Below are 8,904 nucleotides of genomic sequence, written 5' to 3' on the forward strand. Positions count from 1 at the left end.
AGCCCAGTGAGAAGCCCTGGCTGAGCCCTCCCTGCTCCTCTCAGCAGCAGCAGCAGCAGCAGCAGCACCCTGTTGTTGCCACACAGGGCAGTGGAGCACATCTGTGCCCTTCCCGAGCTGTGCACTGGGAGAGGCAGAGTTTCATTTCTGAGCATGGCATTCCTGACTGTGATGGAGCAAAAGTCAGTATTATCAGTTTCACAGAGCTAAATTTCTGTTTTATTTTCTGTGTAGACTATTAAGGATAACTCTTGTATTCACAGGTTCCCAGATGAAGGAAGGAAATGATGAATCTGACTCCATGTTCTCAGAAAGCTAATTTATTATTTTATTGTACTAGACTATATTAAAGAATACTAAACTAAACTATGCTAAAGAATACAGAAAGGATACAGACAGAAGGCTAGAAAGATACAAAAGAAAAACTTGTGACTCTTTCCAGAGCCCTGACACAGCTTGGCCCCAATTGGCCAATGAGTGAAAACAATTCGCACCAGAAACCAATGAAACAATCACCTGCTGGATAAACAACCTCCAAACACATTCCAAAGCAGCAAAACACAGGAGAAGCAAATGACATAATATTGTTCTCCTTTTCCTCTGAGGCTTCTCAGCTTCCCAGGAGAAGAATCCTGGGTAAGGGAATTTTTCCAGAAATTATGATGGTGACAGATAACTTGACTCTTCAGTTAAATGAAAAAACTCTTTGTTTTGGCTTTTTGTTTGGTGGGGTTTTTTTTTGTTTTGTTTTTGTTTGTTTGTTTGTTTTGTTTTTTGGTAATCTATTGAAAATGCTGGGTACAAGAACTCTAGCATTTCTGTTCATATCATAACACTTGTGCTTGGGCATATATCCAGGCCAAAAAATGAAAGGAAAGGACTGAATCAGAACTGGCTAGAGTTTTGGAACTCATTCTTGAGGTATTTTTTCCTTTTTCCCTTCAGTGAGATTTCATGAAAACACTAAAAACAGAAACAGGCCCAGTCTTACCTCAACAGTCACTGATTGCAGAAAGGCAGTCTCACAAATTTCCCTCTATTTCAGATTTCTTAATAAATAAGCTTTACACCACAGGTATTGAGATCTGCAAGCTGTTATATTTTTAACAGCCTTTGTCCCAAAATTTTACAGACAATCTGCAGAATAAGAAAAATCTGTCTCACACTGACAGTTTTTGTAGCAATGTGAATCATCACTACTCCACCTAAATTCCCTTTGCTTGTATTCATGTAGCAGTTTAGCTTTATTTCTCACACCACCTCGCAGAGCTCTTAGAGGAGCTTCACAAGTGGGCGCAATGCAATTCTTCCCTCCTGTTTCATTGACAGCATATCACTGTGCTCTTCCTTCTGCATGATGATGGTTTTAGATCTGCCTTTCAGCCCTTCAAGCCACCAAATTTGGGTGGCCAGACAGATTTTGTAGACAGATAAATAATTGTTCAGTAAAACTTATTGTCCCCTCTCTCTCTTCTTTTTTTTTTTTTTTTTTATACCCTAAAGGCAAAAGTTTTTTGAAGTCCAAATTGTGCCAGGCTGTTTTGTACCTGCACAGATCATACAGAGACTTTGCTTCTTTTTCAAGCCTCCTGTGGAGATTGCTGAAAAATGAAGACTGACTCTCAATACTTTCAGGTAAAATTGCATAGCATATATTTGAACTGTATTGCAACATCTGAAGCAGCCAAAAATTTCTTTGCAGTCCATGTGATCCTTGGCTTTGCTTAGCAGAAGGTAAACATGGAGGGAGAAATGCGCTGATGATGAGAGCACTGGGTGGGGATCCAGTGGGTCTTTAATGGATTCCTCACTCTGCTGCAGATTACCTGTGGGACCCTGCTCGAGATGATTAATCTTTCATCATTTCTGTGTAATTAGATATTCAAGTTCTCACAGGAGAATGCTCAGGAATTAGCTCTCCCTGTAGGTGCATGTACTGCATCTCACATGACTGTCCCTTCAGGTGAAATAAAATCCAGGAAATGAGTGCTGTTGCTAATTGCTGATAATTTTAGTCAATAATTGTAACTGGAAATGAAGCATAGCAGTTTGGAAAGAACTGAGCATTTAAAGAAAAAACTAAACAAACAGAGAAAATAATTTAGAAAGTTATTTAAGTGATTTTATTCTTGAAAAATCTTGTCACTTCAAGCCTACCCTACATCTGTTCCTTGGTGTGCCACAAATTTGCCACATGAAATGTGGTTATGATCTCTTCCTGTCCTCTTGCCTTCCATCATTAAAATAGGATTATTGATACCTAGAAGGGAACTAAGAGTGCTCGTGTAGATCCTGGGAGAGCAAAGAAAGCCAATTCTTGACCTGCCAAGAAGTGGAGGCTAAAGGCTTCACTTGTATGAAACTTTGTGCAATTCTATAAATGTTCTTAATTCTGAGCATTTACCTTAAATGTCTGGGCATTTCTTAGAATTACCCTGTTTTTAAAGGATTTGATATGAGCTGGCTATAATGTGAACAATTCTTAGTCCTCAAGATCTGAAACATTATTTTCCCTTAGAGATTATTTTTTTCCTGAGTGGGTTCCTAGTGCAGTGGATTCTTCTTTTAGGCTGGCTGGCAACTCTGGCACTCTTTTCACCCTTGTGAGACCTCACTTGCTCCTGTTAGCAGCAATCACCTCAATATTTGCAGCAGAATATCTAGGGAGAACACCTTGTTCCATGCTCTGGAGCAAAAATTCTTACCAAACAAGTTCCAAGGCAGAGCAGGTATTTCAGTATCTTTGCGCTTCCAATTTAACGGAAAAAAATTGTTTTGAAATTGTACCTTTGGGTCAGTCTGCATCATGCCCCTGTGTAAGGCAAAGGGCTTTAGAAGGTGTCCATCTACCTGGTATATGCAACCAAGTTATCCCAACTAACACATTGAGAATCTGAGCAATTAAAATTATATCATCACCAAAAAAATCTAACCTATGAAATCTTTGAAGAAGCCAGTATTCTTTCAGGAGAACCACTTATGAGGCCAATGGCTAAATATGTCCTTGGCTTGTATGACTTTTCTAATGAGATTTTTGTGAGTGCTCTTATTTTATCACCTTAAGCTCTGTCAGGAGTTCACTGTTCAAGGTTTAAGAAACCTGGGTAATTGAAATATTACCAAGAGGGGAAAAGGAGCCCAGTAGCTATTTCAATGGTGTCAAGAAGCACAAGGTTCTATTAAAAGTCAGTTTCAGTCTCAGGAAAGAGATAGAAGTACTTTTACCAAATTCAGCAGAAACTTCTATCAAGATTGATATGGAATTGGAAAGCAGGACTGAACAGACTTTGGTTGATCTTGTAGTTCATAACCCTCCTCCAGGCAGATGCAGCCAGTCCTGAATCACTCATGGGAAATGTTTGTGTAATCCCTTCCTACAATCCTCCAGTAAATGACATTCCATGGCTTCCAAAACAACCTGCTCCAGGCCTCGTCATCCCTACTATTGAAAATATTTTTCTAGCATCTAACCCAAACTTCCATTGCATTATTTTAGCCCACAGCTTTGAATCTGTCCCTGGCAGGCATGAAGGAAAATTCCTCCCTTTTCACAGACACCTATATTGCAAAATGTCACAGTTACCACAAATTTCTCGTTATTGGAAGAGGTCCTGCCTGAGTTGCCACAATTTGCTGTGTTCAGCAATATCATGTGTTTACAAATCAGTGGTGTTTAAGTGTGCTGGATTGCTTAAGCCCCAAAAAGAGAAGTGAAATGCTTTGGCTTCACCCAGCCATGAAGCTGCAGCTGATGCACAGAAACTCATCTAAAGACAGCAGACTGTGTATCTGTATCCTCAGCCTCCAGCTCAGGAAAAAAACCCACTTTTCTTGGCTGAAATTTTCCTAAAACTGCTCAACCTGGGCTTTACTGGATTAGTGTCATAGAAAATTTAAATTAACTAAGAGTTTAAGCTTGACAGTGTCGTAATGAAAATGTAGAATCTTGTAAGGCAATGTTAACAAAGCTGCCATTACTTCTGCTTGATTTATGTTGCTCTTTGACAATGTGTATCCAGGCAAATGCAGGGATAGTAGTCTCTGCAGTTCAGTAATTCCTTTCACCTTCTGCTTTTCCTTTAAATATTCTTGAAATGTTCATATTAGATAAACAAAAAACAGCAAAATGCACTTTTGTTTTAGAACTTTGGCCTTGAATCTCTGATAGCATGACTATGAGTCACACAAATGTAGAATACATGCTTTTGTGAATAATGAGTCAGTAAAATATTTTCTGTTGGTGTTACAGACATCTTAGGGAGCTTTACTGGCTGTAATTTGACCTCTAAAATATTTTTAACATAAATTAGATTCTGCTATTGTTCTATAACATTTAGGATATAACAGTTTTATTACATAAATTATGAAAGCTATAATCTTTATGTTTCTCTATAGCTTTGGAGGGAAAACAAAAAGGCTCAATTTGAACAAAGGTTCATAAGTTGTAGGTTTTGTTTTCTCTTGGCTTTGGATCTTTTATCACTTTCTCTCATTCTTGATGGTTCTTGCTTGCACAACTACAAAGCTTTTAGCATCCACAGCGAACGTTTTTGAATGGAACACTTAAAATCTACTAATGAAAAGGAAATTACTTTTTTATATATATATATACACACACACATATATATGTTGGTAAGAAGATACAGTCACCTAAGGATGAATTGATGGATTTACACACAGTGCTTAGGAAATTTATTTAAGGTGGTGCAGGACTATTTTCAATTAGGACAGGAGTTTTCTAACTACAGTCTCAATCACTGCCTACAGCACTTATTTTCTCAGTGTGGAAGTCAGCATTTACCTACATCTCTGAGCTCCAGGAGTCAGTGAGGGTTGCAGGTGGATGAACCCAGGTCCCATTTCTCCCATTCTGAGTATACACACAGGTCTAACAGAATAACACCTCTACGTGTTTCAAATACAACAACATATTGTTATGTAGGAAGTTCTTGGTAAAGGCAGAGTAAAAATAGCTATACTAATATCCTACCCATGTGCAGACTGGGCTATTTACCTCTTCTTTAAAGTCTTTTCCTTATTTTCTTCCAGGTTCCATCTAGGCTGTTACAGATGAGCATAACCACATCCTTTTCAACCAATCACTCCTTTTTTATTTATTTTCCTCTCTTTTTAATGGATGCAAGACAACTCTTATCCTGAGCACAAATACCAATGCATGCTCCAGAATGTATGCCATTATAAGAAAACTTACAGAAAAGTAAACTTACTTGCTGTTAAAACACAAAGTATTTGGAACTTTATAATCATATATCTTTTAGTGATTAAATTAACCTACTTCTAAATCTTAATCCTCCAAGTAAAATAAAGTGCATTATCAGATAATTCTTGTCTGGTGAAACTGTTGCAGGTTTGACAATGTCTGATGTGCAGTAAACACAGACACACATAGCATACCTGCTTTCTAATGTGTGGGTTTTGGGGGTTTTGTTTTCCTCAATATGGTATGTTTTAAGGAGTTTTAGCTGGTTTATTAATCCTAGTGGAGAGGCCCAGAGAAGCTAACTTTAGCTTCAGGATGGATTTTGGGGGTGCAACCCCTGGCCTGCCCAGGCCACACTATGATCTGAGATCCATTTCATGTAGGGCAGATTGCTGCCCTGTATGAGCTCAGGTTTACAAGAGATTCCTTTTACCACCACCAACCTTCCAAGGTCTGGTGGGAAATAATGTGCTTACTCACTGTTTGCTGCTTTTTTCTAGTTTTTTGGGGGTAATGTGTGCATAATACCACTCTACATGCAGAGATCTAGAAACCAGTTTAAAATGTTTTGTTGAGTCATTCCACTTTCCAGACTAAGGCTGTAATGTCATGAGCATTTAATTCACTATAACTCAGCCATGCTGCTCTACCAGCCCCAATTGCCTTGTCCTGTTCCTGCCCCAACCCTACAGGAAGCTGGCCCATTAACACTAAACTGGCAAATAAATGGTGAGTTTATAACAGGGATTATTGCTCTGATCTTCCTCATGCAGCTAGCTCAGTGTTTGTGCTGGGACATGGAGGGAGCTGCAGGATGGCAGGAGAGAATCTGGATGGCAGTGTCTGCCTCCATGGGTTTACACTGCTTGTGCTTCTGAGGTGCTCAAGAAGAATTTTGAGGGGACAGTTCCTCAGCTGGACTGGAGTGCTGCTTCCTTTCCTAAAACTGAGGCTGATTGTTCTGCAGAGCAGCCCTGAGTGCTGCATAGGCTCGTGGCTCCTGCAGGTGTCAGGACCTTTTCCACAGACCTATGGCAATGACAGAAAGGCGTAACTTAATCACCCAACTTAGAAAAAAAATCCCAAATTAACTTTTGCCTAAGATAACAGGGTTTGTACTCTACTTATTAAATAAAACTAGGGCTTGTAAAAAGCATTCTTAGCATAAGAACATAAAAATACATTATACAATTCAGCACCTTATTTTTATAATTTCCATAAAGACCATGATATAAAAAATGTTTGCCTACTAAATTAATTTTCATCAGGCTTCATTGCACTGTCTGTTCTCCTGATGTTTCCCAGGGACAGCTGCTTGAAGTTTTTGATTTAAATCATTAAATGCTTGATTTATGGTGCATGCTTCCGGAGCCTTAGCGCTTTTCCAACTCATATTGCAGTGTATTCATATCCTAATCACTTTACTGTTTAAATATATTTGGATGGCAGGGGATTAAAGTTAACCAGCCTGTTCATTTTCTTACAAAGGAGCAAGATTATTTATCTGACAGTTGCTAAGGCACAGAGCATAACTCAGAACAGCCTTGTTAGCAAGTTGGAGGCAGACTTAGCTGCTTCATTGTTGTTTGAATATCATCAGCTGGTGTAGCCTTGCTTCTGAAATGTATTCCCTTTGGATAAAATCCATATCTGCTCTGGAAATAGTTGATTATTTGGCTGTTGCAATACATTTAACTTCTTTTTATCTTTCATGAAACAAGACAGAAAGAGCTTGACGTGTCCAAGCTAGGAAAATATGTTGCAGAGGGTTGAAGGATATGCTTTACCTAAGAATACTCAATAGCTTCTAGCTCCTGCTCTGAGTTACTGCTCACCTTTGATTTTTGTTTAAAATTGTAGAGAAATTTGTGTCTTCTTTTATCATTGCAAAGAAAGATTTCCAAAGCTTTGATATCAAAATCCATACTGGACTCACTGGCCTATTAGAAGGACCTTTGCATCATATATAAAATTGTAATAAACTTTATATATGAGAAAGTAGGAAGCAAGTAAAGACAGTATTTTTAATGTTATTTCTATCATGATTGACTGAATCCAGACCTATTGGAGTCAGCCCCCACTGCAGCTGAGAGAAACTGATGTTTCCTTGAGCAACTTAGATGAAGAAAAGCTTTTCTGACTACTGACTTTGAGTTGTCAAAGCAAAAAACCTCCTGGTTTTGCCAGATTTTTTTGTTAGAGTTTTGTATTTCCAACAACCTTCTTATAAGCAGGAGAACAGTGGGCATAACCACATATAAAAATCACACATAAAACCTCACTTCTCAGTCCAAGTGTATTTGTGATATTTTATACTCAGTTCTGTGAATATTTCAACACTGCAGCATTGCAGTGACATGCAGGCAAAAGGGAATACTGGTGCAAAGTCTATTTAAAACTGGAATGCTTAGAAATTTGCCGAAAGCAAGTATCAAATTGTTCACAGATGGAAGCTGGTGGTGTTCTTGCAAGTCTCTTCTCATTGTTTTCCATTTTCAGAAAACAGGATTTAATACAGTGGTGCAACTTTAAAGAGAACATACGAAGAGCAGGATAAATCACGCTGACTCTCTCCCCCCAGCAAACATCACTTCTTCATCCAGCTGAAAGACTCCAATATTCTGTTTATGTTTGAACATTGATCATTTATTTTGATTTACAAAGAACAAGGGAATTATGGGTGCTGACAGGAAAACTGTGGGAATTGTGCTGGAGTGATTTTGGATGTTATGAGTCAGGGTTACTGCCCCATCACTTTGCCAGATGTTGCCGGCCCCTTTGGCTAAGCAGCAGCAGTTAACTCTGTGCCTCACAGCCTGGTGTGTCACCCTCCCTTTGATTTCCTTCTTTTGCACTGATTTATATGGTTCAGTTGCACCCCATTTACAGGATGAATAGGATTCAGTTTCATCCAAAAGGGGTTCAGGTCATCCAGACTGCTCCACTGTGAACCAAAGCACAGAGAATGGGAACTATTGGGTAATTTGCTTTGAGGGCACCTATAACCCTGACTGCAACTGTGATGGAGACACACTCCCAGCAGGTAACAATAAATAATGTGCAGTAACATTGGATGAAGACGGATTAAATACACGAGCTACCAGAGATAACATAACAAAACTGGATATTTTTCCTTACACGGCAGAAGGAATAAACATCTTTTAAATTCTCCTTTTAGGCCTTTTCTGCAAGATACTACTTTCAGTTTCCAGTGGTTGTTATCATGATTGTTATCATACAACAGCCCAGGTTGGAAGGGACTTTGGAGGACAGTCTGGTCCAAGCTGTTGTGAGAAAGGGAGCCTAGAGGAGGTTATGTAGCAGCCTGCACATCCATAACTTGAAAAACTCAAGGGGTGAGCATTTTACCACATCCCTGTGGAAGCTGAATCCTGTTTGTCACCTGTAGTTTTCAGATTGATTTGGGGAGTAACCATCCAACACTGCAATACATATGGGAAACCAGAAATGCTGAAAAATGGCAGTGATTAGCAAACAAAGATGAACATGGAGAGAAAGCAGGTCTTGATGCTATGGCCAGGCCATACTGATGTACTCATAAAACTAACAAACAAATCAGCTTCTAACTGGAGTTTCCAACTGGAAGTCACTTTAATTCTCTAAAATCATTATTGTATTTCTATTTATTAAGTTACTATGAGGAAAAAGTGGGAAACAGCTGA

General features: G+C 38.9%; 1 long non-coding RNA gene across 2 annotated transcripts; it reads left to right on the plus strand.

Moving 5' to 3' along the window:
* Positions 1 to 571: 571 nt before the first annotated feature.
* LOC135443391 (uncharacterized) lies at positions 572 to 7,807 on the plus strand. 2 transcript variants are annotated; one of them, XR_010438995.1, is made up of 3 exons: positions 572 to 636; positions 1,504 to 1,635; positions 7,721 to 7,807. It is a non-coding gene; the product is annotated as an uncharacterized LOC135443391 (long non-coding RNA). The 2 variants fall into 2 exon arrangements; XR_010438997.1 differs by lacking the exon at positions 7,721 to 7,807 and adding an exon at positions 5,050 to 5,093.
* The last annotated feature ends 1,097 nt before the right edge of the window (positions 7,808 to 8,904 follow it).

Source organism: Zonotrichia leucophrys, chromosome 2 (assembly GCF_028769735.1).
Source record: "Zonotrichia leucophrys gambelii isolate GWCS_2022_RI chromosome 2, RI_Zleu_2.0, whole genome shotgun sequence".
Lineage (NCBI taxonomy): Eukaryota > Metazoa > Chordata > Aves > Passeriformes > Passerellidae > Zonotrichia > Zonotrichia leucophrys.